Here is a 27,356-nt window from a genome sequence, read left to right as displayed (position 1 = left end):
TCAGGCCTCTACATGGGCAGAAATGGCTGGTGCCACCCCAGATCAGATTTGTAGGGCGGCTACGTGGTCAAGTTACCTTACGTTTGTCCGTCATTACAGACTGGATCTTCTGTCAGCCAGTGAACAGGCTTTTGGCAGAAAGGTCCTGCAGGCTGTGGTCCCTCCCTAAGTGGGTAAGTCTCTGTTATCCTCTCAAGGTGCTGTCCTGAAAGACGATAAGGGAAAAATCAAGTTAGACTTACCGGTAACTTGTTTTCCATGAGTCTTTCAGGACAGCAGCAACCCGCCCTTATTGTATTAAATTACTATGCTGTGACTAACCATATTCTGATTATGTGTTCCAGCTTGGGCCGGAGGTTCTCTACTACTACTGATGATAAGTGGGAAGGAGCCTCCTTTTAAAGTTTGGTGGAGGTGTGTTTCCTGTCAAGTGGGTGGAGCCACGCTCTCAAGGTGCTGTCCTGAAAGACTCATGGAAAACAAGTTACCGGTAAGTCTAACTTGATTTTTCCTCAACAGTTTCCTTGCACGCCACAGGAATTGCAGACTGTGGCCTCCCACTTTGCCGAGCGATGGGACTTTCCTAACTGCAGAGGGGCAAATGATGGGAAACACGTCCACATCGTCCCACCACCCAACTCGGGGTTGTACTATTATAATTACAAAGGGTTTAATAGTATAGTGATGTTGGCGGTTGTGTCGGCTAATTACGACTTCTTGTATGTGGACGTGGGAAGAATGGCCGGATGTCCGAAGGTGGAGTCATCGCCCAGACGGAGTTCTACAGGCGTCTCCAGAATGGCAGCTTGGACTTGCCAGCTCCAGAGGACAATGTGGAAGGACTCCCATTTTTGTGTTTGTTGCTGATGAACCGTTTGCGCTGGGGGACCACCTGATGCGGCCATTCCCAATGAGGACCCTCACCCCGGAACAGAGGGTTTTTAATTACCGGCTGGCCAGAGCCCGAAGAGTGGTGGAGAACACATTTGGAATCCTGGCCAGCCGGTTCCTACTATTTCTGACACCCATCCATATGGCGGAGTATAAACGGAACCATGTTATACTGGCGTGCTGTGTTCTCCATAACTTTTTAAGGAAACATTCGGCCAACTATGCTGGCTCAGTTGGGCCTGAGGCCGGAATCATACATCAAACCACACTGACGGCGCTTGAAAGTGGCCGTCCTGGCTTGCCCTCCCTGAGTGCCCGTGATGTCCGGTTACGCTACCTGGAGTTCTTTGCAGGTAGGGGGGCTATCAATATGCCAGACAATCTGTGAAGCCTTTTTATAATAAAAAAAAAAAAAAAATTTGTGGACATGTAAATGCTTGTGTTTGTTTTAGCTGACCCTGACATAAATGTTTTGAGTGCAGAAAATGTCATGATTGGGTAACCTTATACAAAGCACTGTTGGCTGGTATTTCCTAAATGCAAAAACACATTTCACTACAAGTGCACTTGAAACTGCACTTGTAGTGCAAAGAGGATTTGCCCTTAGGAAATAACCCCCATTTTTGCTGAAAACAGCAATTACATCACCCCAAAAGTGTTGTAGTGTTGAGACAATAATCCACACATTCTTGAGTAACCAACTTTTTTATACCTGCACAATCACATGTGCATTTACCAAAGGTTTTTAAAACAAACCAACATGTTTGTTGTATAACAATTTTTGCAGTAGCATTATCAAAAATCGAAATGTCCATTTCAGATAAAACAGGCCTGTGTAAAACCAACAAGAAAGCCAAAAAACTTGAACTTACTAAGTTCACATTAGGTAAAACCTGAAGGCTATATCAGATATCAGTATTTAGGAACTGGGTTTGATATAGCGTTCAGATGGGGGGGAAATCACCCCTGGAAAAGCCAAATTTGGAAGATGCACACCAATTTACGAATGTCAACATGTGCTATCTGCCATCAGGGGGGATCAAGGGATGTGTTTTGGGGGAGCAAGCCCTTCCTCAACGCTACTTTATAATTGAGGAAGGGGTTGCACCCCCAAAACGCGTCCATTGATCTCCCGTGATGGCAGATAGCACATGTTGACACACTGTGTGCATCCTCCAAATTTGGCTTTTCAAAACATTGCAAAAAGTTTTAAAAGATTGTACCACAATCCAAAAAGTGATTTTGTGGGGTTTTAAATTTGCCCCAAAACATCAATGATGTTATTTTTTTTTAATCACATCATTGATTTTTTGCTGTATGTTTAGCAGTTCTACATTACACCCCATGATCTCCCCGATCAGGATCTGGGCACTTTCTGATGTGAAACGTTCTGGATCCCTCACATCACGATCACCTAAAAAGAGAGAAAGAAAACAAAAACAGGTATCAAAAATCTGCCACCATCCATCTCTTTTACCTGAGCCTGTGGTCGCAGACACTCACCTGTTGTGGTGCCAATCTCCACCACATCTTCTTCTTCCTCCTGCTCTTCTTGGGTTGGTGTTAGTTCCCCTTCTTCCAGAGGTGGGGGGTCTGTGGTCTCCTCGGATGAGGGGTGTCCTCCGAGTCTTTTCTCCCTTATGTAAAACAAAAATGGTATAATTAGCACACAGATATTTGATGGCAGAACTAGAAATAGGAAACATTGCTTGGAAGTGGGGTACAATTGTCTATTTTGGCAGAGTTCCAAGATGTATTTTTTTTATTGGCCTTTGTCAAGCTGCAATACTTTACCTGTTTGGTACAAGCTTCACAGATGTAACCCCCCCTATAGTATACACTGGAGCACCTGTGTGGCCCCCTAATAAAAATGGTGTTCTTGTGTCCCACACTAGTGCTCCAGTGTCCAGATGTGAAAACAGCTGCTCAGTGTCCTCTCCTTACACAGAATCTAGTTTGCATTTCATTCTAGTAACAAACCCATCTACACAAACAAATATTTGGCATCCAAGTAGGCCCAAAAAAAATGTGGGAAAATGCATATGGCCCAAACAATGGTGTTTTAGAGGCCGAAAGAAAAATGTTTGATACGAACGAGTAATGGGCCCATGAACATTAAAGTTGCCCTTTTAAACGTTACAATTAATAAAAGCATATGGAGCAGCACGAACGGAATAAAGACACAAAGAATAGGAACACAGCACAACTACTTACTTTTTTGCAGCACTCTCCGGATCTTTCGGTACTGCTCTAGCTCTCTCAATTTCAGGTCCTACCACCGCTTCCTGAGCTGATCTTTCGATCGTCGTACCCCGAAATTCTTGTGCAGACTTTTGATCACTTTCACCATTATCTTGGCCTTTCTGACATTGGGGTTGGGGTAAGGCCCATACTTTCCGTCATAGTCGGACTTCTTCATGATGTCGACCATCTCCAACATCTCCCCAAAGGACATATTTGTGGCCTTTAAAACGTCTCCTTCTGGATCGGGACGTGTCTGGATCCGGGCTTTCCTCCTCCTCCTCGTTCCTGCAATTATCACGCAAGTCCTGTGACTCCGCCATGTGCTCTTCCCCCACTGCGCCGAACGAAAAGGGGCGGGGAATAGACTAGAAAGAACGTCGCGGGCGGAGTTACACGCATGCGCAGTATGTATAAAGCATAACACGCGTGCGTATTACGTACGATCTGTGAGCGGAGGAAGGAGCATTGGACGCGCCGATCATAAGAACGAAGGTAAGAGACAAACTTGTGCCTATACTGCTTCTAGATTGAGGCCTATATTGTAACAAGATTAGGAGAGTTTTGCCTGACATTAGGCTTTGTCTTGTGTTGTGTCTTGCAGTGAACATGGATATGCTACTGAAAGAAAATGACTTCATGTCAGTATTCGTAGATATGTTAAGGGAGCTGCCCTGTCTGTGGGAGATTAACCACCTCCATTTCAAGAACCAAGCAAAGAGGAAGGCAGCACTGGTGCAATTGTGTGAAATTGTGAAGCAGGTGATCCCCACGGGAGACATCACCTATTTAAAGATATTAATTGGTGGCCTGAGGAGCACATATCTAAGGGAGCGCAAGAAAGTCCAGGATTCACAGAGATCCGGAGCAGCAGATGACATCTATGTCCCCAGGATGTTGTACTACGACAGGCTGCATTTTCTGGCAGGCCAGACTGAACCCAGGCCATCCCTCTCCAGTCTTCCTTCCACGCTTCCTTCCCCCCGGCTGAGGTTTCTGACGCCCAACCTGGGCCTTCCAGGCCGCATGTGGAGGAGCCCAGATTGAGCCAGGTATAGCATTCCTCTAAATATTTCTGTTTGTACAATCAATGTTAACTAGATGTTAGCTGGGAGTACTAATTTAGGATTGTGATTGATGAAGCAAAAACTAAAACCATGTCCCTTTTTCATACACAGGGAAGTCTCAGCCAGGAGGTGGCCGAGCCGGCTGGCTGATCTGCAGGTCCCTCCACCCCCCCCTGGAAAGAGAAAGTGGCAGTAGGAGGAGTGCCCTAGAGGAGGCTATCAGAGGACTCTTTTGGAGGGCTACAGAGGTCCTGGGAGCACCACAGACCGTGGAGGAGGACATTGCTGCCACCATTGCATATAAAATGCAGAGGATGGAGGAGGGCCAACAAGCCATGTGTGAGGCGCTCATATTGGAGGCTCTTAACAAAGGTATGAGGGGCCAAATGACAGCTCAGACACACCTTTGCGATGGTCCTCCCTCCTCCTGCAGGTCCTCCTCCTCATCCTCCCTCTCCTCCAGGTCCTCCCAGTCCTCCTCCAGGTCCTACTCCTCCTCCTGCCACATCTCCAACAGCACAGCCACAGCCCGGAATGAAGCGTGAAAGGAAGACCAGAAAGTGAGGACCCTGGATCCAGTCTGGTCGGCCAAAAGATGCAGCCTCTTGTGGTACCACAGCCTGGGGACACACATGTCATCTGCTGCTATCCAGATCTCTGCGAATTCTGGACCAGACTGCCCTCCCTTGGACTCCTCAGGCCACCAATTTTGATGTTCAAGAATTGATGTCTGCCATGGGGGTCCCAGGCTTCGCTAATTTCTCTTGTTGATCCAGTGTTGCCTTCCTCTTTGTTTGGTTCTGAGCCCTTAATAAAGGATTTTTGTTTTGAATTATACTCTCCTATGTGTTTTACTTCAAAAATGACAGTTTTTTTGTGAGGATTCAGGTACATTTCAAATATACAATGTGAAATTAACAAGGGACACCAACACCAAACAATCTCCTTGAGATTAAATAATAAAAGATATCAATGGTGTTGGGGTAACTTGACACACAAAACACACACAAAAATCTTCTGGAGTAAAAATAAAAATAACATTGAACAAAGATCAGCCTTTGAAAAAATCCAAACATTAAATAAAAAAAAGCTTAAAATCCCCCAAAAAATTAAATAAAAACAAAAAAATTCTGTCAGATGTGACAATATATTCAGGGAATCCCAATAAAAAAACAAAAATCAAACTTTGTGAGAAGTGTGTATGAATATGAGCAGCAAAACTACTTAATTCTTGTCACATTATAAAGAAGAGTGCGCTGTATTAAACCATTTTTAACATTGCAGCGTGACGAAAGTGATGTATGCATTGCGAACGCTAAGTTTACCAGAACGAGCTTTTCCGTCTTGGAATTTCTTCTGAGCATGCGTGGCACTTTGTGCGTCGGAACAGGCCACATACGGTCGGAATTGACGCTATCGGATTTTGTTGTCGGAAAATTTTATCTCCTGCTCTCCAACTTTGTGTGTCGGAAAATCCGATGGAAAATGTCCGATGGAGCCCACACACGGTCGGAATTTCCGACAACACGCTCCGATCAGACATTTTCCATCGGAAAATCCGACCGTGTGTACGGGCATTAGAGGATCTCCATATTTACCTGCCAGCCAGCATTCGAAGGAGCTGACTTGTCCCCCTATCTCACGGATATCGCTGTGCATTGGGAGAGAGCATCCAGTATATGACAGCCAACCCTGCAGATTATCAGTATTACACCATAGACCTGATGGGATCTCCGTTATTCGAGGAATCTACTTGATCTGCAGATGACAGCTAGCCCAGCAGTTTGCCACGGGTCCATTCATGCCGTTTAAGACCCCCTATAATTAAGGGGTCAACTGGATCTGGTAAGCACAATTTTATTTCATAATATTGCATCGCCTGGATAAGTGACCAATGCGTGTGTTCCCAGAAGAGGGTTATTTCATATTGGCATTTATGAACTTTTGACTGAACCAATTTATGATTGGACTGTTTATCACGTTTCATCTTTTTTTTTTTTTTCATTTTTAGTTTTCTTTTTGCGCTGCACTTATTTTGTTTATTGGTTTCTACTGAGGTTGGTGTTATCCTTTAGTGTTCAGCTTGCATTAATAGTTTTAGGTTTAGTTTGCGCTGATTGCTCTTTATTTTATAAAGTCTGGCAGGTCAGCAGGGTGAAACAGGGCAAAGAAAGATTATCCTTTTTTCAGTCAACAAGAAAGGGAAACCCCATCTGTATGTACAGCCTAGTTGCCTGAGTTTTTCCAGTAGTGGGTGTAACCACGCCCTACATTGTAAAGTGGCCCTGGATAGATCTGATAATATTTTCACCAAGTCAATATCGCCTATCGCCCATGCTTTATGCAAGATAGTATGCCGTTTGCATAGCTCTTCTCATAGGGAGACAATATCCCTGGGTCTATTTGGGTCTGCCCAGTGGGGGCCCAAAGTTCTATGTATTCTATCGAATTCCAATTCTTGGGGAGGTGACAGAGGTAGCTAGCTGTTGACATATCTCCAGGACCTTTAATGTGTAATAATTCCTGTCCTACAGCCTCAAGAATGCCCCAGATCTGCAAATTATTTCAGCGGCTCCTATCCTTCCTCGAGTTCTGCAATATAAAGTTGTAGAGACGTTGTATGGGAAGCCTGCGTGACTTGTGTTTGCTCCAGTTGGGCTACCCGATTCTCGAGAGGCCATAGACGCTTAGCCTGTGGTGAATCTGTTTAAGAGTAATTGTACCTCCACCCTGACTGTTTGTAGATCTCTGCGGTGTACCTCTTCCAGACGGCGCAACGGTGCTTCCATGTCCGTCTGTGTTGGCAGTGCCTGGAAGAGAGTTCTAAGATCGGGGTCTCCTAATACAGCAGGCAGGGTAGACGGACTCTGATGTTGTAAAGACAAAGTATCAGGTGATTCTATGAGAGATTGACGAGCAGCCAGGGAGGCAGTAGACGTCATTGCAGACTTCCGATGAAACTCACTCCTTGTCTCTACTTTGCGCGCCCGAGATGATGGGCTTCACATGCCCACAAGCAAGATGGAAACAGCCAGCATCACATTTTTAAAGTTATTCTTCAGTACGAAAACAGACAGAGGCGGAAATATTACACCCAAACTGTGAGTATTATTTTGGGATTAGCAAAGTGTCTCAATGACCTAAAAAAAAAAAAATTGGTCGCCGGACTCCCGCTTTAAGTTTTGCAGTGTTTCTAGAGGTATTTGTATCTCCGATTTGAGAGGGTGGTTCATACTACCAGTCACAAACCTATTCCATGTTTTAAGTGTCGCTACCATTGTTGGGGAGATCCCCGAGGGAGTTTTTGCTCCTAGAGTTGTAGAGAATAGCCATGAGAGAAAGCTATTGCCCAAGGGTAAAGCGGCCTCTATCTGTCCCCACCACATTGATGAGGGAGCAGGTCGAAACCATTATTTTGTTTGGGTGAGGATTGAGGCCATGTAGTAGTCTTGAAAGTCCACATAACCCATTCCTCCTGCTTGGCGATGTTTGATTAGTTTATCATGGCTGGATCTAGCTCTTTTACCCTGCCAAATGTATTTAGATTACCGAATGAATTGGGAGAGTTCTAAAGAGATAGAGTATTTGTGGAAGGTGAAACATTTTTGAATGCTGCTAATCGCCCCTTCCACGAAAACTCAAAGGACGCCAACCTGGTAAGTTTGTCTTGGAGTGTAGTTCGGAATGGTAAGTAGTTTAATGGAAATAACGATCTCGTGGAGGCGGTTAATTGTATCCCCAGATACGTGATACTTTGTTCCGCCCATGCGTAAGAAAAGTGCTGTTTGAGACGTTCGCTAATGGAGTCGTCCACTCCTAAATTTAGAATATAAGATTTAGTCCCATTCACTTTGTAATAAGAAATGTTACTAAACAAGGTAAGCTTCTTCTGGATCTCTGGAGGGAAGCGATCAGGGTCAGTAATCATGAGGATAACGTCATCTGCAAAGAGACTTACTTTATGTTCCTGATCAGCAAGGGATATTCCTCTAATTTTTGAGTTAGATCTGATATTTTCAGCTAGGGGTTCCATAATAAGATTGAATATTAGGGGTGAGAGTGGGCACCCCTGTCTCGTACCATTGGAGATTTGGAATGGTACGGAAAGGTTCTCTGCTGAGAACACTTTGGCTGAGGGGTAGAGTATAGGGCCATTATTGCATTATGGATTTGGCCTTGTAGCCCAAATGCTTGTAGTACTGATGAGACGTTTACCCTATCAAATGCCTTCTCAGTGTCTAGAGATAGAAAAAGCGAAGGGGTTTTATTGGTTTCTAGATGGTGAATAATATTGATTGTTCTTCTAGTGGCGTCTGAAGCTTGACAACCTTTTGTGAAACCTGATTGGTCTCTGTGGTTAATATAGTAATATGTCTTCGAGTCGATTGGCTATGAGTTTTTCATAAATCTTTAAATCTAGATTAAGGAGATAGGACGGAAGTTTTTTGGTGGTGTGAGTTCTTTACCAGGTTTGGGTAGTGTCACAACCATGGCACTTAGCATTTCAGCAGGGAATGAAGCGAACACAGTAGCCGAGTTGAAGGTTTGGCATAGAATAGGAGCTAAAATGGTTTGGAAAAGTTTGTAGTATTCCCCAGTGAAGCCATCCGGCCCCGGGGATTTGGAGTTAGGAAGTTTGTTGATTACTCGTAATATTTCGGATATTGTGAAGGATTCATTCTGTGATGAAAGCTGTTGTGGGAATATAGAAGTAAGATTTGTGTTGTCTAGGACTGCTTGGATTTCTTCTGGGGACGGTTGATGTGTGTGTGTGCATCATCTTTTAAGGTTGTAAAGATCTTTGTAGTATGCACTAAAGGTGTGTTGGCAATGAAGTGAGGTTTAAGTAGTTTTTCTTTGGAGTGAGGGTGGTATAGAAATGGGATTTTAGTTTTTGTTCTATGACCTTGTACCCGTAGGGACATGGCTTTGCCTGCTTTGTTCCCTGTAGTGTAGGTGGATGCTTTGAGTTTTTTATAGTTTTTAACGTATGATCTTAAGTCATGACGTAGTTGAAAGATTTTAGCTTGGAGGAGATGGATTAGTTGTGTTCAGTGATTCAGTGGCTGATATGTCAGCTGTGAGCCCATCTGGTTTTTAAGTGTTGTGTTTTTTTTTTTTTTTTTTTTTGCTCCAGCTCCCATTTGAAGAAATACCCCTCTAATTACGGCTTTATGAGCATTCCACACCACCTACGGGTCAGACACTGATGCTTTGTTGAGTAGGAAGAATTCTAGTTGTTTAATTGGAGTGGAATAACATGGAATGGTGCGGAGGTAATTATTTACCCTCCAAATATAGGAGTTGGGTTGTGGGGAGTTTAAGTTTGCGGATATTGAGATGGTAATAGGAGCATGATCTGACCAGGTGGCGGTGTGAATGGTGGGAGCTCGATATTCTCTGCAACAGCCATTTATTAGTCAAATATAGGTCAATTTGTGAGTAGGCTTGGTGAAAGGAATCACGTTCACTCACGTGACAAAATCTCCACACATCATACAATTCATTAGTTGCAATAAACTTATCTAAAGGAGAAGCATGACACTTGTACCCTGCAGTGGAGTCCATGTTGATATTTGGAACCAGGTTAAAGTCACCACAGATCAGCATGTGACCTTGTTGGATTTTCCTTGCCGACCGAAGAGTCTTTTTGAGGAAGTACATCTGGCGGTGGTTTGGGGCGTAGATGGAGACCAAGGTGTATGGGACATTATTAATTGTGCATATCAGAATTATGTACCTCCCTTCCTAATCCAGGACGCAGTTCTGTAATTGGAAGGATACAGTATTCCAAATGGCTATCATGATTCCTTTTGTCTGTGGCTACACTGTGCGGATGCATTTTGGGCTAAGTGTGTCTCTTGGACGCATGTAACGTCACTCTTTTGGGAAATTGCTGTTTTCCAAAGAGATGCACGTTTGGCATGGTGGTTCAAACCCTTTGCATTTAGGGACAAAATGTTGATATCCGTGTTGATGTGGGATAGGAATATAACAAACTAAAAGTTGCTCGAGATCAGAAGGTTAGTCCTCTGTGTTCCGAATGAAGATGTGAAGCGCAGTTCGTTGTCTGGTCCTCTTGACATTGCTGAAAACTTGGTACTAGTAAGGTTCTACTGAAGGTATAAAATGCGTACGATAATGAACTGCAACTTTGCAATTACTAAATCGGTTAGAGTTCAGAGAGATGAGTATGGTAAACCCAGCAGAAATGTAAAACCGCAAAAGTAACAACTATAGGTAAGACAAACTGGTATCTCAGCAGTATAAAGCTCTGGGAGCAGCTGATCAAACTTGGGGGGGGGAAAGTTCAGCAGAAGGTTATCTGAGCATATGGCAAGACCGGACTTACAACTGATACTCAATGTAGTCGGTTTCTGGGCAAGTTAATTCATTTATGTCTATCCTTACCGTGCCTCTGATTCTGACCAAACTGAAAGGGATTGGGTTTCCCGTGGGTATCAGGTTGGTTATGTTGAGGCTCTGGTATGATTCCCCAGGCATGGAGAAGTTTCAGACCGCCATCCAGAGTGGATATGGTGTGATGGATGCCGTTGTGGGTGGCCAAAATGGTGGCTGGGTGGCGCCACCACTTGTATGTTATTTTGTGGTTATTCATTGCCTTAGTGATCATTTTTAATTGCCTCCTCATTTGCAGCGTGTACTGTGATAGATCGGGATATAGTTGGATGTCTGAGTATGGAGCCGGAAGAGGGGACAGTTCCCTTGCTTTTGAGAGTATTTGTTCTTTTGCTTGATAAAAGTGAATGCTCAATAGAACGTCTCTGGGGATGTCTGCTTCTAGATGGCGAGGTTTAGGTATTCTATGAATACCGTCTATGGTGAGCTCAATTGGAGAAAGCTCTGGCAATATGCTAGAAAACATGGCGCTAGCGTAGTTGTGCAGCTCTTTAGGTGGGGTGGATTCTGGAATTCCGCAAATTATAATGTTCTTGCGTCTGGAACGGTCCTTGAGGTCCGCCAGCTTTGCTTTAATCCACAGAGTCATCCTTTTGTTCACTATATGCATCAACAAGATCATTTACTGTTTCTGTACATTCCTCCATTTTGTTTTCCATGTATAGCATTCTATTATCCATATGCTTCATTTCCAAGGAAAATTTATCAATCCAGTGAGGACAGATTAGTAATCGAGGAGGATTGTAGGGGTAACAGCATGTCCTTCAAAGTGGTGTCTAGCACCGGTTGCCCTGAGGTCGGGAATTGAGCTATAGAGGATTTCAGTGAGGAGATAGCATTTTCATTATGGAGGCCTGTACCCACTGTGTTTGAGGCCTGGTGGTTAGGATCCATCCTCATCCTGGACTTGGCTGGGCTTTGAGAGACCGGGGTGGCTGGAGAGGAGTCCTGGGGAGAATGAGGATGATAATCCACTCTGAATTGCTTGTGGATGGCCCTCAGAGGTGTCTGTATAGGCAGCGGAGTGCCGCGCCATTGCTCCGGCGGCTCCATCTTGGCTCCTTCCCTGTGCCCGGCGGGGCTGGAAGGAGAAGGACTCGAGGCGTTTGGGGCCTCTGTCTTGGCTTCTTTTTCGTGACATCGTGCCTGCAGAGTTTTTGGGGATGTGCTGTGTGCTCGATGGGCTGCTTAGCTGTAATTAGGAGCCTGTTAGTCGCTGGAAGTCCGGTCGGCATTAGGGAGCTCACGGCTCAGGCATCCATTCTCGTGCACGCGCAAGCCACACCCCTCCACAAAAAATGCTTTTGTATGCTTGACATTAATGCAGCTTGCTGGTAAAAAATTAGCATAGGCTCCATGCACACTAGCTTTTTTTTTTTTTTTTTTTTTTTTTTACCACTTCAGCCCCAGAAGGATTTGCCCCCTTAATAACCAGAGCACTTTTTGTAGTTTGGCACTGCGCTACTTTTAACTGGTAATTATGCGGTCATGCATTGCTGTACCCAAACTAAATTTGTGTGGTTTTTGTGTAAAAAAAAAAAAAAAAAAAAAAAAAAAAAAAAAAAAAAAAATTTGGGGGGCACACCCTAAAATGCGTTTAAATTCAAGATGGTGCTACTATAAGACCAGCAAACAGTACAAAACAGATTACAGCGCACACATTCAAGACTGACAATTATCCTGCAAGGCTAGTTAAAAACACCTGAACATATTCTAAAAAATATGGGGGTTTGGTCACACTATATAGTCATATAGTGCTAAGCTTACTGCGACAAAGTACCCCGAATTAGTGGGTCCTACCCTAGTAATAGAATGAAAGATCCTGCGTCTCAACCATGGGAGCCAAACTCCTCTGTGGGATGACTGAAGGGATTCCTCCTATGCACTGGTGACCACTAATAATGAGGAGGGGGAGGGGTGCTCCAGCCCAAAAAAAACCTGGTCAGGGTCTATTTACAATATACAAAAATAATTGGGGGGGGCACACCCTAAAATGCGTATAAATGCAAGATCAGATCCCTGTCTTTCCTGGGTATGGAGACGAGTGAGGGGAAGATGGCCCCTACCCGTCTCCATACCATTTCCGGGGCGGAAGTGATGTCAAAACGTCACTTCCGCCAATAGCTCTTAAAGGGCCATTTTTATTTTATTTTTTTCAAATGACTTTTTTTTTTTTTTTTTTTTTTTGCATTTTAGTGTAAATATGTCCCCAGATAATGTTGACCCCAGATCTCTTATTTAAGATGTCCTGTCATCCTTTTTTTTTCTATTACAAGGGATGTTTACATTCCTTGAAATAGGAATAAAAGTTACACAATTTTATTTGATTTTTTTTAAAGAACAGAGTTAAAATAAATGAATCAAAATAAATAAATACATTGTTTTAAACGCCTCTCGTCCCGACAAGTTTGTGTGCAGAAGCGAACGCATACGTGAGTAGCGCCTGTATATGAAAACGGTGTTCAAACCACACGTGAGGTATCACTGCGATCGGTGGAGCGAGAGCAATAATTCTAGCCCTAGGCCTCCTCTGTAACTCAAAACATGCAACCTGTAGAATTTTTTAAACGTCACCTATGGAGATTTTTAAGGGTAAAAGTTTGTCGCCATTCCACAAGCGGGTGTAGTTTTGAAGGCGTGACATGTTGGGTATCAATTTACTTGGCGTCACATTATCTTTCCCATTATAAAAAAAAAAATTGGGCTAACTTTTACTGTTTTATTTTTTAATTCAAAAAAAGTGTATTTTTCCCCAAAAAGTGCTTTTGTAAGACCGCTGTGCAAATACGGTGTGACAAAGTATTGCAATGACCGCCATTTTATTCTCTAGGGTGTTAAAAAAAAAAAAAAAATTATACTGTTCCAAGTAGTTTGCAAGCAAAAAAAACTGTTTTTATACAACAAATCTCAGAAAGAGGCTCGGTCCTTAAGTGGTTAAGGTACTCCGTTCCTCCTGTCCTCTTGCCACCAGGACTTCGCTGCAGGATGGTATACACCTGGACACACACTGACATACACGGCAGTATATTGCCCTACTTTGTGATTGCAACTGTAGGAACTGCCCTCATTCATGGCTATGGCAAAAACCAGGTGAAAGGGAGCCACCACAAACAGAAGGCCTGCACTCAATACTCAACCTCAGAACGGTGATGCTTATCTTGCAGACCTGTGGGTTCAATCAGAAGTTTTAAAAGGGGCACAAAATAGTGTTAACGCTACACCTTGCTGCTTTCTTGTTTCTAATCAACCATAATCTGCCCAACAACAGATTTGCAGAATGCCCTGAACCATCTCTTATCCCAGGGAGTAGTTAGAACTAGGGCTGGGGAAAAAAATCAATCTAAATCTAGAATCGAGTTGAGAGGTCAATTTGTTTCAAAATTTCAGCAATTCAAGTTTTTTTTTTTCACCAGAACCAGCGCTGACACCGCGCCGGTCCTGAGGAGCTGCGGGAAGGTGTTTTTAGGCTAGGCCGCGCATTCGGCCTAGTCCGTGAGGCCCAGCTCTAGTTAGAATGGAAACCTTTGAACCCTTCTTATCATGTTCATTGTATCAAAGCCAAATGGGTGTTTTGAGTCTATTCTGGACCCAAAATACCCCCCCACCGCGTGCGCCTCCTCCCCCACCGCGTGCCCCCCCTCGCCCCCCTCCTCCTCCGCGTGCCCCCCTCCTCCTCCGCGTGCCTCCTCCCCTCCTCCTCCCCCACCGCGTGCCTCCTCCCCTCCTCCTCCCCCACCGCGTGCCTCCTCCCCTCCTCCTCCCCCACCGAGTGCCTCCTCCCCTCCTCCTCCCCTCATTAGGGAAATTAAATTTGTTCCAAAATTGAATGTTAAAAGCAAACACAATTTTGAAATGGTTTTGAACGACATTCATCAAGTCCATCAAATGTACTGTGAGAATTTTCGTATGAATGTTTTTTGTATGAATATCTACTAGAGCAGGCATCACTAAATGGCGGACCGTGGTCCACATCCGGACCAACTCACCGGCCTGTCCGGAATGCCGCATTCCTGCCATTTAGAAGTTTCTTGTGCCCTGCAGCCATTACCACTTTCAGATTTTTAGAGAAATTTTTGGGTACGTTCAATTTTCACCATTTTTCAAAAAGGCGCAATGTAAAAATTGTATTTTTTTGTTTACTTACTCCATACAGGTTAAGTGTTTATATTTAGTAGGGATTTAGTAGGAATCTTGTAAAATTAGCTGTGTTTTTATCTGCTAATAATGGTTTTAGTTTATTTTTTGGGGATACATAGGTTTAATAACCATTTGCACAAATACCGCTGGGTCTAAAAAAAAATCAGTAGTGCCTTCTTTTTATTCTAGAGGTCATATGCTTTCAGAAAATATATGGTTCTGGGGGTCTTTTACAAATTCTGAAAGCTGTAAGGGAAAATTTTAAAACCTTCAGAATTTTAGAGAAATTTAGGATTTTTATACTTTTGCGTCTATTCAATTTTCACCATTTCTCAAGCACATTTTAAAAGTTACAAATATTTATCAACTCAATGCAGGTTAAGCTTTTATATTTAGTAGGAATTTTGTAAAATTTGCTGTGCATTTATCTGCTAATCATGATTTTGGTGGATTTTTTGCAAAAATATTGTTTTAATAAACATTTGTGCAAATATCGTGAGACCTTAAAAATCAGTAGCACCTTCTTTTTATTCTACTGGTCATGTGCTTTCAGAAAATATATGGTTGAGGGGGCGTCTTTTAGAAAATCTGAAAGCTATAAGTGAAAAAGGAAAAATTGCAAAAATGGTCTGGCCACCTGAGTGTAAAAATGGAGCACAGGGCCTGACAGCGAAAGGGTTAAAGCAGAACTCGGCAAATAATTCCCAATTAGTATTCCATTACTGAACTGTAGACACATGCCCATAATTATATTTTATACACACTGTACTTCAGTATTAGAATTATTCCTCTTCATGCTGCAGCTTTGAGATCTTTCTAACAGCAATCAATGCTTGTATGGTGTATGAGAACATCCATAGCCGCACCACAGAAAGAGTCGGGACATGCTTCCTTTTTTTTTTTTTTTTTTTTTTTTTTAACTTTGCCAATTTTTATTTTTTTTTTTAAACATTTTATTGAGTTTTCACAGATTACATATCTCAGTACAGAGGTAGACTTTTACAAGAGGAAGTAATCCACATTCAACATATAGTTTCATAAAAAGAATAAACTAAACGATATCAAGTAGATAATAATATCGAACGGAATTTCAGAGGCCTATAATAATGCATTGGCAAATACATTCCATGCTATAAAAGCAAAAATGAGAAATAACAAGAACATTACCTCTATTTTATATGGAATGTTATGGTTATGTATAGTGAGCATATCATGGGTGTGGTAAAATCTTTACTAACCGCATGAGGTTATAAGGTATTTTCTAAATAGTAGTGTGATATAAGGTATTGGTAATGTAAATGATCTTGACCGACGGCATTAGAGCTACCCACATCCCTGGGCACCCCTATAGGGTACTGACTGTGCCCAGTGTGGGTGTATTAATTTGCTTATTAGTAGGGCATGTCGGTGTTGTGTATCGTGTAAGGTGTGAGTCTTCACATGTCAAAACAAATGATGGATAAAAGTGTGTAGGCTAATCATTCGGCAGGGACTTATGTGTAATAGAAAAGGGGGGGGGGGGGGAGGGAAGAAGACGGAGGGATAGGACGATACGTAGATTTATTGGTTTGTGGGGGGATGAACTGTCTGGCCAGTATCCTCTCCCGAAGTATTATTTGGGAGATTGGTCTGTGTGCATGTTAGTTGTGATTTTTTGAAATTGGTCCAACATGTCCATGTATCTTTGTACTTGGATGGTGAATCGGAGGTTTGATGTATGAGATTTTCTATGGCAGCCAGTCTGTCCACTCTCCGGATCCACTCTGGGATCGAGGGAGGGGACGTGCTTCTCCCAATGGACGGGGATGCATAGGTTCGCCGCATTAATGAGATGAAGAATTAGTGACTAATTGTATACACGTTGGAGAATCGAGGTATGGTGAAGTAAGTATTGCGCCGGGGTATAATCTGAGGTGTATGTTGTGATCTGAGTGATTAGGCTGTGAATGTCAGCCCAATAAGATTGAATGAGAGGGCATTCCCACCAAATGTGAAGAAGGGAGCCCCTGGCTGTGTTACATCTCCAGCATTTGGGAGATATAGTAGGTAGAAATTTGTTAATTTTGTCGGGAGTCCTGTACCATTTTGAGTAGATTTTGAACCTGCATTCCTGTGTTGCTACGTTGCTGGAACCTTTGTGAATGTGATAGAGCACATTTCTCCAGTCGTCTGTGGTTAGGCTTATGTTGAGGTCAGTCTCCCATTGTTTTATCAGTATATCCATTTTGATGTTTTAATGTGAAGAGAAAAATGCGTGAATGGTCGAGATGAGGTGTCTTTGGGGTTCATTGCTGGAGCATAAAAGGGTGTGAGTTCCCTATGTATGTTGTCTTTGTGTTGGAGGCTCTGCAGAAAGTGACGGATATGCAGGTAGTTGTAGAAGGGGATGTGATATTCTGGAAATTTGTTTATCAGAGCTTGGTATGTCAATACAGTTCCTTGATGGAATAGTTGTTGTGCTAGGAGTCTGGGTCTGTGTGGTTCTTTGGTTGGGTGGATTAGGGTGACACCCGGTGAAAATTCCGGGTTATCTTCTATAGGGGTCATTGGTCCCGATATGGGTTGGATCTTAAGAATTTTGCACGATTTTGTAAAGTTTAATAGGGTGGAATTGATTAGGGGGTTCGAAGCTGCAGTTTTCAGGATTAGTTTTAGATTGATCCAGGGGAGGAGTTTCAACGGGATCTCGGTAAAGGCATTTTTAATATGCACCCACTCTTTTTCTTTGCCGTGCACGTGCCAATCCACAATTCTAACTAGATGGCAGACCTGGTAATAAATTAGTATGTCTGGAACCTGCAATCCTCCTTGTAATTTGGGAGTCATCAGTCTGTGCCAGTTCAATCTAGGCTGTTTGGATAGCCAAATGAATTTCCTACAAAATATTTTGTATGTGGCAAAGAGAGTGCGGGAGCAGTATAGGGATGGTTTGAAGAAGGTAAAGCAACCTAGGTAGAACGTTCATTTTCAAGATAGCTATTCTTCCAAACCATGAAAATGGTCCAGCTTGCCATTTTTGGAGATCACTTTCGATGGTTTGTAGGATGGGTAAAAAGTTTAGCCTAAATAATTCTGACAGATTGGTGGGGATTTTAATGCCTAGGTACTTTATGGCTTGCGTTTCCCATCCAAAAGGAAAGTTATGTTTGCATTGTGTGACTGTCTCGTGTGATAGTGATATATTGAGAGCTTTGGATTTAGAGAAGTTTATTTGTAAGTTCGATAGGGATTTAAAGAGAGCAAAGTCTTTGAGCAGGTTCGGGATGGTAGTGGTCGGTTCTGTAAGCAAAAGGGGGACATCGTCCGCGTATGCGGCTACTTTGTATTGTGTTTGGTTAATTTTAATGCCTTTGATGTCTGGGTTTTCTCTAATTCTGCGTAGCATGGGTTCCATTGTTAGTATGAAGATCAAGGGGGATAAGGGGCATCCCTGTCTAGTACCGTTGGACACGGAGAAGGCGCCCGACAGTCCACCGTCCACCATTCACTCGAACTTTAGCTGTGGGAGAGGAATAAAGAATCAAAATCATGTTAAGTCTCGGTGGGAGGCCTATTGATTGTAGGGTAGCTTCCATAAAGCCCCATGCCACCCTGTCGAATGCCTTCTCCGCGTCCAAGGATAGGAAGAAGCCCTTAGTATTAGTGGAAGTCAACCAATGGTGTATATTTAGGGCTTTGGTGGTATTGTCTTTAGCTTCTCTGCCGGGGACAAAACCGACTTGGTCTGTGGTAATTAAATTTGGGATCAAGGGTAGAAGGCGATTTGCTATGGCTTTGGCTTATAATTTAACGTCTACATTAAGTAGAGAAATGGGGCGGTAGTTAGAAACCAATTTGTCATCTTTCCCTGATTTGGGGATAAGGGTGATATGGGCCTCTAATATATCTTTGGAGGCCGTATTGGTAGGGGAGAGGTTATTAAAGGCCTTAACAAGGTGAGGTATTAGTAGATCAGGGAAGGACTTGTAGTACCCGACCGTCAGCCCATCTGGGCCGGGGCCTTTGCCCGGTTTCATCTGTTTTAATGCTAGGGTGATCTCTTCCGTCGTTAATGGGACGTCTAGAGATGCTGATTCTTCGGTCTGGATGGGCGAGGGTGCGTATTGGGAAAGGAAGTTGTGTATTGCCTCATTCCTGTCTGCCAGAGTGGGAGATGACTGGGGAGTACGAATATCGTATAGGTTTGTGTAGTAGCGCACAAATTGTTCCGCTATGTCTTCAGATTTGACCATTGTTTTACCCGAAGGGTCTACAATGGAGTGTATGGTGTGGGCCGCTTTTTTCGCTTGTAGTGCTCTAGCCAACATCTTCCCTGATTTGTTGCCAAACTCGTAAAAGCATTTTTGTGTAAGCATATATTTCCGTTTGACGTTTTTGTGCAGTTCTTCTAAGAGTTCGTTTCTTAGTTGTGTCAGTTCAGTCAGTGCTTCTAGAGCTAGAGATGCCTTGTGTTTCCGTTCTAAAATAGCAATGCGTGTAGTTATTTCCTCCAGTTTTGCTTTCCTTAGTCTGTTTATATGCGCGGCCTGTGATAAGAATGTGCCTCTTATAACACATTTATGTGCAGCCCAGACTATTTCTGGAGCAGAATTGCCCTGTCCGTTTTCTGTGAAGTAATTACGTAGGTGTTCGGAGATATTGTGTGAGATTTTGGTGTCTGTGAGTAGGGAGTTGTCTAAGCGCCAAATGTGAGAGCAGGCATTTTTGTTAGGAATGTGAAGGGTCATGGAGACGGGGTTATGGTCCACAAGTATCATTGGTTCAATTGTGGACTTGTGAAGTACTGAAAGATCATTTTGGGAGATGAAGAAATAATCTATTCTGGAATATTTGGAGTGTGGTGGGGAGAAGGTAAAGTCTTTACCATTGGGATGGAGTGTGCGCCAGGCATCGTGTAGCAATAATTCCCTGAATTGTGTTTTTATTGCACGTAAAGCCCTATAGAGGATGAGGTGCCATTGGATGTATCGAGGGAAGGATCGAGAGGGACATTAAAGTCGCCGCCTACTATAAGGCTGCCCGTGCTAAAAGTCGTGAGGAGTTGCAGTGTATTGCGGAAGAACGGTACTTGTGAATTAGGAGCGTATGGGTTGGCAATGGTAAAGGTCTTGTTGTGCAGAGAGCCTTTAAGGAAAAGGAATCTTCCCAAAGGGTCTCGGTGCACATCAGTGACGACGAATGGGCAGTGTTTTGATATAAGGATGCATACTCCTTTCGATTTGGCTTCATTATTGGTTGCGTGGTATACAGTTGGAAAGTGTTTTTTCCGTAGTTTGGGGATTGCATCAGATCTAAAGTGTGTTTCTTGGATAAGCGCGATATGGGTGTTGGATTTTTGTAGAGAGGTGAGTAAGAGAGACCGTTTTTCGGGTGTGTTTAGGCCCCGTATATTCATAGAGCGCAGTGTGAGTGTTGCGTAAGGAGGGGTCTGCGCAGCGGTTAGGTCAATGGCGTCCATGACCTCCGTCGGGGTTAGGGGGAGGGGTATGTATTTAGGGACTATGTGTTGGGAAGGTGTGCTTTTCAAAGTTTAGCAGGAGCTTAAGTTGTTGCGAATGGAGCACAGGGGAAAGACCGATGAGGCAGCAGAGGTATCAACAAAGTCTGCCGTTTCTTTATGAGAATATATTCGGTCAGGTACAGAGCACTGATGGTTCCCAATCCGTGGAGTCCGGGTTGGTAAACTTCACTGCAGCTGTGTGGGGGTTGGCAAAGATCTGGCACAAGTGAGTTATCAGGGTATTTAGGTACGGAGACAGGTGTAGCCTGCCATCCTATGACCATTGGTATTTGAGTAAGGTGGTGTGTGGTATATGTTAGTAGCTCGGTGTAAAGGATACTGGTCTAGTAAGTTGGTAAAGTAAGGTCGAGGCAGGGGTCTGTGAGAGAGGAGCGTCTATTTGAATGTAGTATTACTTAAAATAAGAGTAGTCGAACAGTATCAGCCAATGCAGGAGGTATATATTCATAAGCAAGAGGCTTAAGTTCTGTCTTCCAGTCCGGTCTCCTATATAGTTAATCACATATTTCTGGGCCTTCCTCTATGTTCCCCTGGGGTTGAAGTTGGAGAGTTAGGGTGTGAGGCTGTATGAGAAAACCTTTTAGGGTGCAAAGTGGGGTGGGGGTCTATCAGACCCGGCTTCACTGTAGTTGTTGTCATGTAGCCAGTATTGTCGTAGGCCTTATACAAAAACTACATATACATTGTAGTAAATAACATGAGGTATAAACTTACCCAAAAATACAACTAAACTGAATTCTTGAAAAGAAAAATTAAATGTAAGACACTCAGAGACTGACGTGCAGGAGGAGCAAATAGCAGTGTTACAATGTCCTGCAGAGCGGTCGTTTGGAGCCTGAAAGGGAGGCGGTGGGTTGTATAGAAAAGTACCTGAGTGGTGCGAGAAGTCTAGTCCCCCATACCTCCCGAAGGTGTAGGTAGATTTGGACTTGGGGCGGAACCAGGTACTCTCGTAGTCGGTAGTCCAGGGAAGGTAGCCATTTCCAACCCGGAGAATTTGTTTGCACCAGTGATCACAGCGTGACCGTGTATGATTGTGCACCGGAAACGTCATCTGGGCTCCGTTCCCTGCGCAGAAGGGCGTGTGGTATGCAACGTCACAGTTCCACTAGCGAGCATTAGTATGTTGCCGAGCCATGGGGAATTCGGGTGAGGCGCGTCATTTCATGGTGGCAGGAATCAGGAGTTGAGATGTGTCCGCAGACCTGCGGGGGTCTTGTGATGAGCCAGGTGTGGACGCTGAGGCTGTCTGGTGAGTAGGTGACATTGTCCGGCATTGAAAGCGGGCTTACATCAGACATCTGTATCCGGCGCGTCAATGATAATGGGAGTGTGAGGTGCCGGAAGCTGTTGTGTTGCCTGGGAGATCAATCACAGTTTCCGGATGGCTATCGCCTTTCATTCTGGTAGTTGTAGTATGCATAGTCCACATCTGACCTCCATGGTTAAAATGAAGAAGCTGTGCGACAGCATCCTATGAGCACGGTAGTTAAGATACGGGGTGTACAATCCTGTCACCTTTCCCCAGGGAGGCAAGGAGCCTGGTACGGAAGTGTTAGTAAAATGTAAAAAGTAGAACCAGAGAATCAAAACAGAACTGAAATAAAAGAACGGTGAAAAAACTGTATCTGGGTCAGTAAATATAAAGGCCAACCAGGCAGAGAAAAAAGTACTGGGGCCCAGATGATCACAACCGATTGTGGGGAGTATCAGCGTTCCCTCCTAGCTCTCCTGGAGGTGGGAGAGTGGGGGCTGTGATTGTGGCGGTTTGTACGGTGTGCTCCATGAGGCGGTGTGATAGAGGGGGGATCTTCTTCTCCTTTGGCCTGCGCTGGAGGCCTCCATGGGTTCATCAGGTGGATGTTCTCTGCGAACTGCGGAGCACCGAAAATCTGCATACCAATTGGGTACCTCTACTCTCGGTATGTGCAGAGTGTCGCAAAAGATGGGGAGATCTTCAGGCACTTTAAGGTAAGCTGTGCGGCCATGTGAGGTGGCGGCTAAGCAGAATGGAAATTTCCATTTGTAGGTGATGTTGTTAGCGTGCAGTGTGTCCAGCAGGGGTTTCAAGTCACGGCGATGTTGGAGGGTTATGCCTGATAGGTCTTGATATATTTGGACAATTTTCATGTACTATCTGCGGTACGTCTCTGGCCTGTTTAACTATCTCTTCTTTGATACGAAAATCTGTGAGGCAGCAGATGATATCCCGTGGTGGATCTGCGTCTTTCCCTTTTGACCGCAGTGCTCTATGAATCCTCTCCAATTCACTAGGCGTCTGTAGTGGTCTGCGTAGAAGGCCGTTGAACAGGCTGATTGTAGAGTGAGTAATCTGTTCGCCTTCTATAGTTTCGGGCACTCCTCTGATCCTTAAGTTATGGCGTCTGCCACGGTTGTCGAGGTGTCTCTGCATTTCTCTCATTTGAAGCGTGTGGGTATCGACATGCCTTGTTTTGCGTAGTTGCAAATCTTGACGGTCCGCCATTTGTCCTGCCGCCTGTACCCTGTCAGAGAGGTCGCGGATGTCAATGCGTAGCTCTGAGATTGCAGCCGAGAGAGTGTCTTTGATATCTGCGGCTATCATCCGTAAGTCTTGTATGTTTAGCTGAGGTAAGGGTCGGTCGTCCGCTGTGGTCCCGTTCGTCTGGCTAGGCGGTAAGGTTTGGGACATAGGACCCAGTTGTGAAGAGATTGTGGCCTCTGAGGTATTGTGGCGGGGAGGCGCCATATTGCCCCGTCCAGTCCGGAACATTTTAGGGATATTATTATGGCCTGTGGTGCCCGATTGTTCCCTGGGTGAGCGTGATCGGGAGGTCGAGGTGTTCCGGTAGGCTGTCCCCATGTTTTATCCGAGCGAGGGGTGTCAGGACCACCGATAGGCAGATGGCAGGTCGTCGGATAGCAGGAGCTACTGGATTAAGCAGCCATCTTCATGCCAGCGGGACATGCTTCTTTACATCCGCCTGTGGCACAAGTTAATGCCGGCATGATAAAAAAACAAAAATGTGTAGTGCTAACTTACTGATCAATAACACAATAATGGTGGAACCCTTTAGTGTATGGAAATCTCAATAAACTTCAGTAGCACCACAATACCGGTCTCTGTGATCTGGAACGTCACATATACACATCACACTGAAAATAATAAGACCTAAAAAATTAATGCAAACTTTGCAGGGATGGTGGAAAATCCTTCTACAAATATTTGGCAGTGGACGGTGTCCACTGCTTATCAGTGTTCATAAGTGCAGCTTATCAGTGTGGTCTCACCAGTGCCCACCAGTGCAGCTCATCAGTGCGGTCCCACCAGTGCCCATTAGTGCGGTGTCACCAGTGCAGCTCATCAGTGCCCATTAGTGCGGTCTCACCAGTGCAGCTTATAATTGCCCTTCAGTGTGGTCTCACCAGTGCCAACCAGTGCAGCTTATCAGTGCCCATCAGTGTGGTCTTATCAATGTGGTCTCATTAGTGCCCACCAGTGCAGCCTATCAGTGTCCATACGTGCGGTCTCACCAGTGCAGCTTATCAGAGCAGAGATGGTTACGAGATATCATCCACATGACAGAGCGGTGATCTTGGGCTGACAGGTGTATGTGAAAACACCACTCACCGTAACGTCCCGACTCCCGGACCGACACTGTGATAAACAGCGCACTGTTCCAATGCCGGTACAGGAGGCGGGATGTTAAGGCAAATTGGTATTTCACATACAAGACCTGTCAGTCCGAGATCTCCGCTCTGTCATGCGGATGATCTCTGGTAACGATCCCTGCTCTGCACTGGAGAGAGGTGGCGGGGGTGGTGCTGGTAGGGAGGAGGAGTACACCACCTTCATGGGCGGCACAGACCTAGGGCTGTGAGACCCCCTCCGCCTACTACAGTGAGCAGGGTGAAAATAGAAATTTCTGCTCAGCTTGAGAGAACTACTGGTGGGCAGTGACAAGACCGCTGGCTGAGGGTACAGGAGGAATAGCAGCCAGTGGTCTTGCCCAGTGATTTCCTGTTTGTAATAACGGTTTTTGAGCAAGATCAGCAGGCTATTGCAGAGGAACCACAGAGCGAAGAAGATGGATGGCATAGTTGAAGGTAAGAGATCAGCAACAAGGACATGGGGAAAAAGTTTTTCCCGGAGTTCTGCTTTAACTCTGCAACCTAATGAATACACTGGTTAAAGTGGTGTTCCACCCAAAAAAAAAAAAAAAAAAAAAAAATGCATGAATGTACAAAAAAAAAAAACATTTGGAAATTTTTTTTTTTTTTTTAACCACTTGCCGACCGCCTAAAGCACATATACGGCGGCAGAATGGCACGGGCAGGCAGAATCACGTACCCGTACGTGATCTGCCTCTCGCGGGCGGGGGGTCCGATCGGACCCCCCCCCCGGTGCCAGCGGCGGTCGGCATTTGACTGGGAGCGTCGGGAGGCGAGGGGGAGACCATCCGATCGTGCCCCCCCCCCTCGCGATCGCTCCCAGCCAATCGGAATCCTCCCCTGCCTGTGTGTAGTTTCACATAGGCAGAGGATGTGATGTCATCTCTCCTCGGCTTGGCAGTTTCCGTCCCAGCGCCGAGAAGAGAAGACATGTGAGTGCACAACACACACAGTAGAACATGCCAGGCATACTTTACACCACCGATCGCCCCCCGATCCCCCCCCAATCACCCCCCTCCCCCCGTCACAAACTGACAGCAAGCAGTATTTTTTTTTTTTTTCTGATAACTGCATGGTGTCAGTTTGTGACAGTTACAGTGTTAGGGCAGTGAGTATTACCCCCCTTTAGGTCTAGGATACCCCCCTAACCCCCCCTAATAAAGTTTTAACCCCTTGATCACCCCCTGTCACCAGTGTCACTAAGCGATCATTTTTCTGATCGCTGTATTAGTGTCGCTGGTGACGTTAGGGAGGTAAATATTTAGGTTCGCCGTCAGCGTTTTATAGCGACAGGGACCCCCACATACTACCTAATAAATGTTTTAACCCCTTGATTGCCCCCTAGTTAACCCTTTCACCACTGATCACCGTATAACCGTTATGGGTGACGCTGGTTAGTTCGTTTATTTTTTATAGTGTCAGGGCACCCGCCGTTTATTACCGAATAAAGGTTTAGCCCCCTGATTGCCCGGCGGTGATATGCGTCGCCCCAGGCAGCATCAGATTAGCGCCAGTACCGCTAACACCCACGCACGCAGCGTACACCTCCCTTAGTGGTATAGTATCTGAACGGATCAATATCTGATCCGATCAGATCTATACTAGCGTCCCCAGCAGTTTAGGGTTCCCAAACACGCAGTGTTAGCGGGATCAGCCCAGATACCTGCTAGCACCTGCGTTTTGCCCCTCCGCCCGGCCCAGCCCACCCAAGTGCAGTATCGATCGATCACTGTTACTTACAAAACACTAAACGCATAACTGCAGCGTTCGCAGAGTCAGGCCTGATCCCTGCGATCGCTAACAGTTTTTTTTGGTAGCGTTTTGGTGAACTGGCAAGCACCAGCCCCAGGCAGCGTCAGGTTAGCACCAGTACCGCTAACACCCACGCACGCACCGTACACCTCCCTTAGTGGTATAGTATCTGATCGGATCAATATCTGATCTGATCAGATCTATACTAGCGTCCCCAGCAGTTTAGGGTTCCCAAACACGCAGTGTTAGCGGGATCAGCCCAGATACCTGCTAGCACCTGCGTTTTGCCCCTCCGCCCAGCCCAGCCCACCCAAGTGCAGTATCGATCGATCACTGTTACTTACAAAACACTAAACGCATAACTGCAGCGTTCGCAGAGTCAGGCCTGATCCCTGCGATCGCTAACAGTTTTTTTTTTTGTAGCGTTTTGGTGAACTGGCAAGCACCAGCGGCCTAGTACACCCCGGTCGTAGTCAAACCAGCACTGCAGTAACACTTGGTGACGTGGCGAGTCCCATAAGTGCAGTTCAAGCTGGTGAGGTGGCAAGCACAAGTAGTGTCCCGCTGCCACCAAAAAGACAAACGCAGGCCCGTCGTGCCCATAGTGCCCTTCCTGCTGCATTCGCCAATCCTAATTGGGAACCCACCGCTTCTGCAGGGCCCGTACTTCCCCCCCATTCACATCCCCAACCAAATGCAGTCGGCTGCATGAGAGGCATTTTCTTAATGTCCTCCCGAGTACCCCTACCCAGCGAACCCCCCCAAAAAAGATGTTGTGTCTGCAGCAAGCGCGGATATAGGCGTGACACCCGCTATTATTGTCCCTCCTGTCCTGACAATCCTGGTCTTTGCATTGGTGAATGTTTTGAACGCTACCATTCACTAGTTGAGTATTAGCGTAGGGTACAGCATTGCACAGACTAGGCACACTTTCACAGGGTCTCCCAAGGTGCCATCGCATTTTGAGAGACCCGAACCTGGAACCGGTTACAGTTATAAAAGTTAGTTACAAAAAAAAGTGTAAAAAAAAAAAAAATAGTTGTCGTTTTATTCTCTCTCTATTCTCTCTCTATTGTTCTGCTCTTTTTTACTGTATTCTATTCTGCAATGTTTTATTGTTGTTATGTTTTATCATGTTTGCTTTTCAGATATGCAATTTTTTATACCTTACCGTTTACTGTGCTTTATTGTTAACCATTTTTTTGTCTTCAGGTACGCCATTCACGACTTTGAGTGGTTATACCAGAATGATGCCTGCAGGTTTAGGTATCATCTTGGTATCATTCTTTTCAGCCAGCGATCGGCTTCCATGTAAAAGCAATCCTAGCAGCTAATTAGCCTCTAGACTGCTTTTACAAGCAATGGGAGGGAATGCCCCCCCCCCCCCAACGTCTTCCGTGTTTTTCTCTGGCTCTCCTGTCTCAACAGGGAACCTGAGAATGCAGCCGGTGATTCAGCCAGCTGACCATAGAGCTGATCAGAGACCAGAGTGGCTCCAAACATCTCTATGGCCTAAGAAACCGGAAGCTACGAGCATTTTATGACTTAGATTTCGCCGGATGTAAACAGCGCCATTGGGAAAGCATTTTATCACACCGATCTTGGTGTGGTCAGATGCTTTGAGGGCAGAGGAGAAATCTAGGGTCTAATAGACCCCAATTTTTGCAAAAAAGAGT

The 27,356-nt window shown here is 44.9% G+C and overlaps 1 protein-coding gene across 1 annotated transcript in view; it reads left to right on the top strand.

Annotated features, from left to right (window-relative positions):
* LOC141113362 (tubulin gamma-1 chain-like) overlaps positions 1-27,356 on the top strand; it is a 363,447-nt gene that overhangs the window by 34,789 nt on the left and 301,302 nt on the right.

Source organism: Aquarana catesbeiana, linkage group LG12 (assembly GCF_042186555.1).
Source record: "Aquarana catesbeiana isolate 2022-GZ linkage group LG12, ASM4218655v1, whole genome shotgun sequence".
Classification (NCBI taxonomy): Eukaryota; Metazoa; Chordata; class Amphibia; order Anura; family Ranidae; genus Aquarana; species Aquarana catesbeiana.
This window is presented reverse-complemented; position numbering and strand designations above follow the sequence as displayed.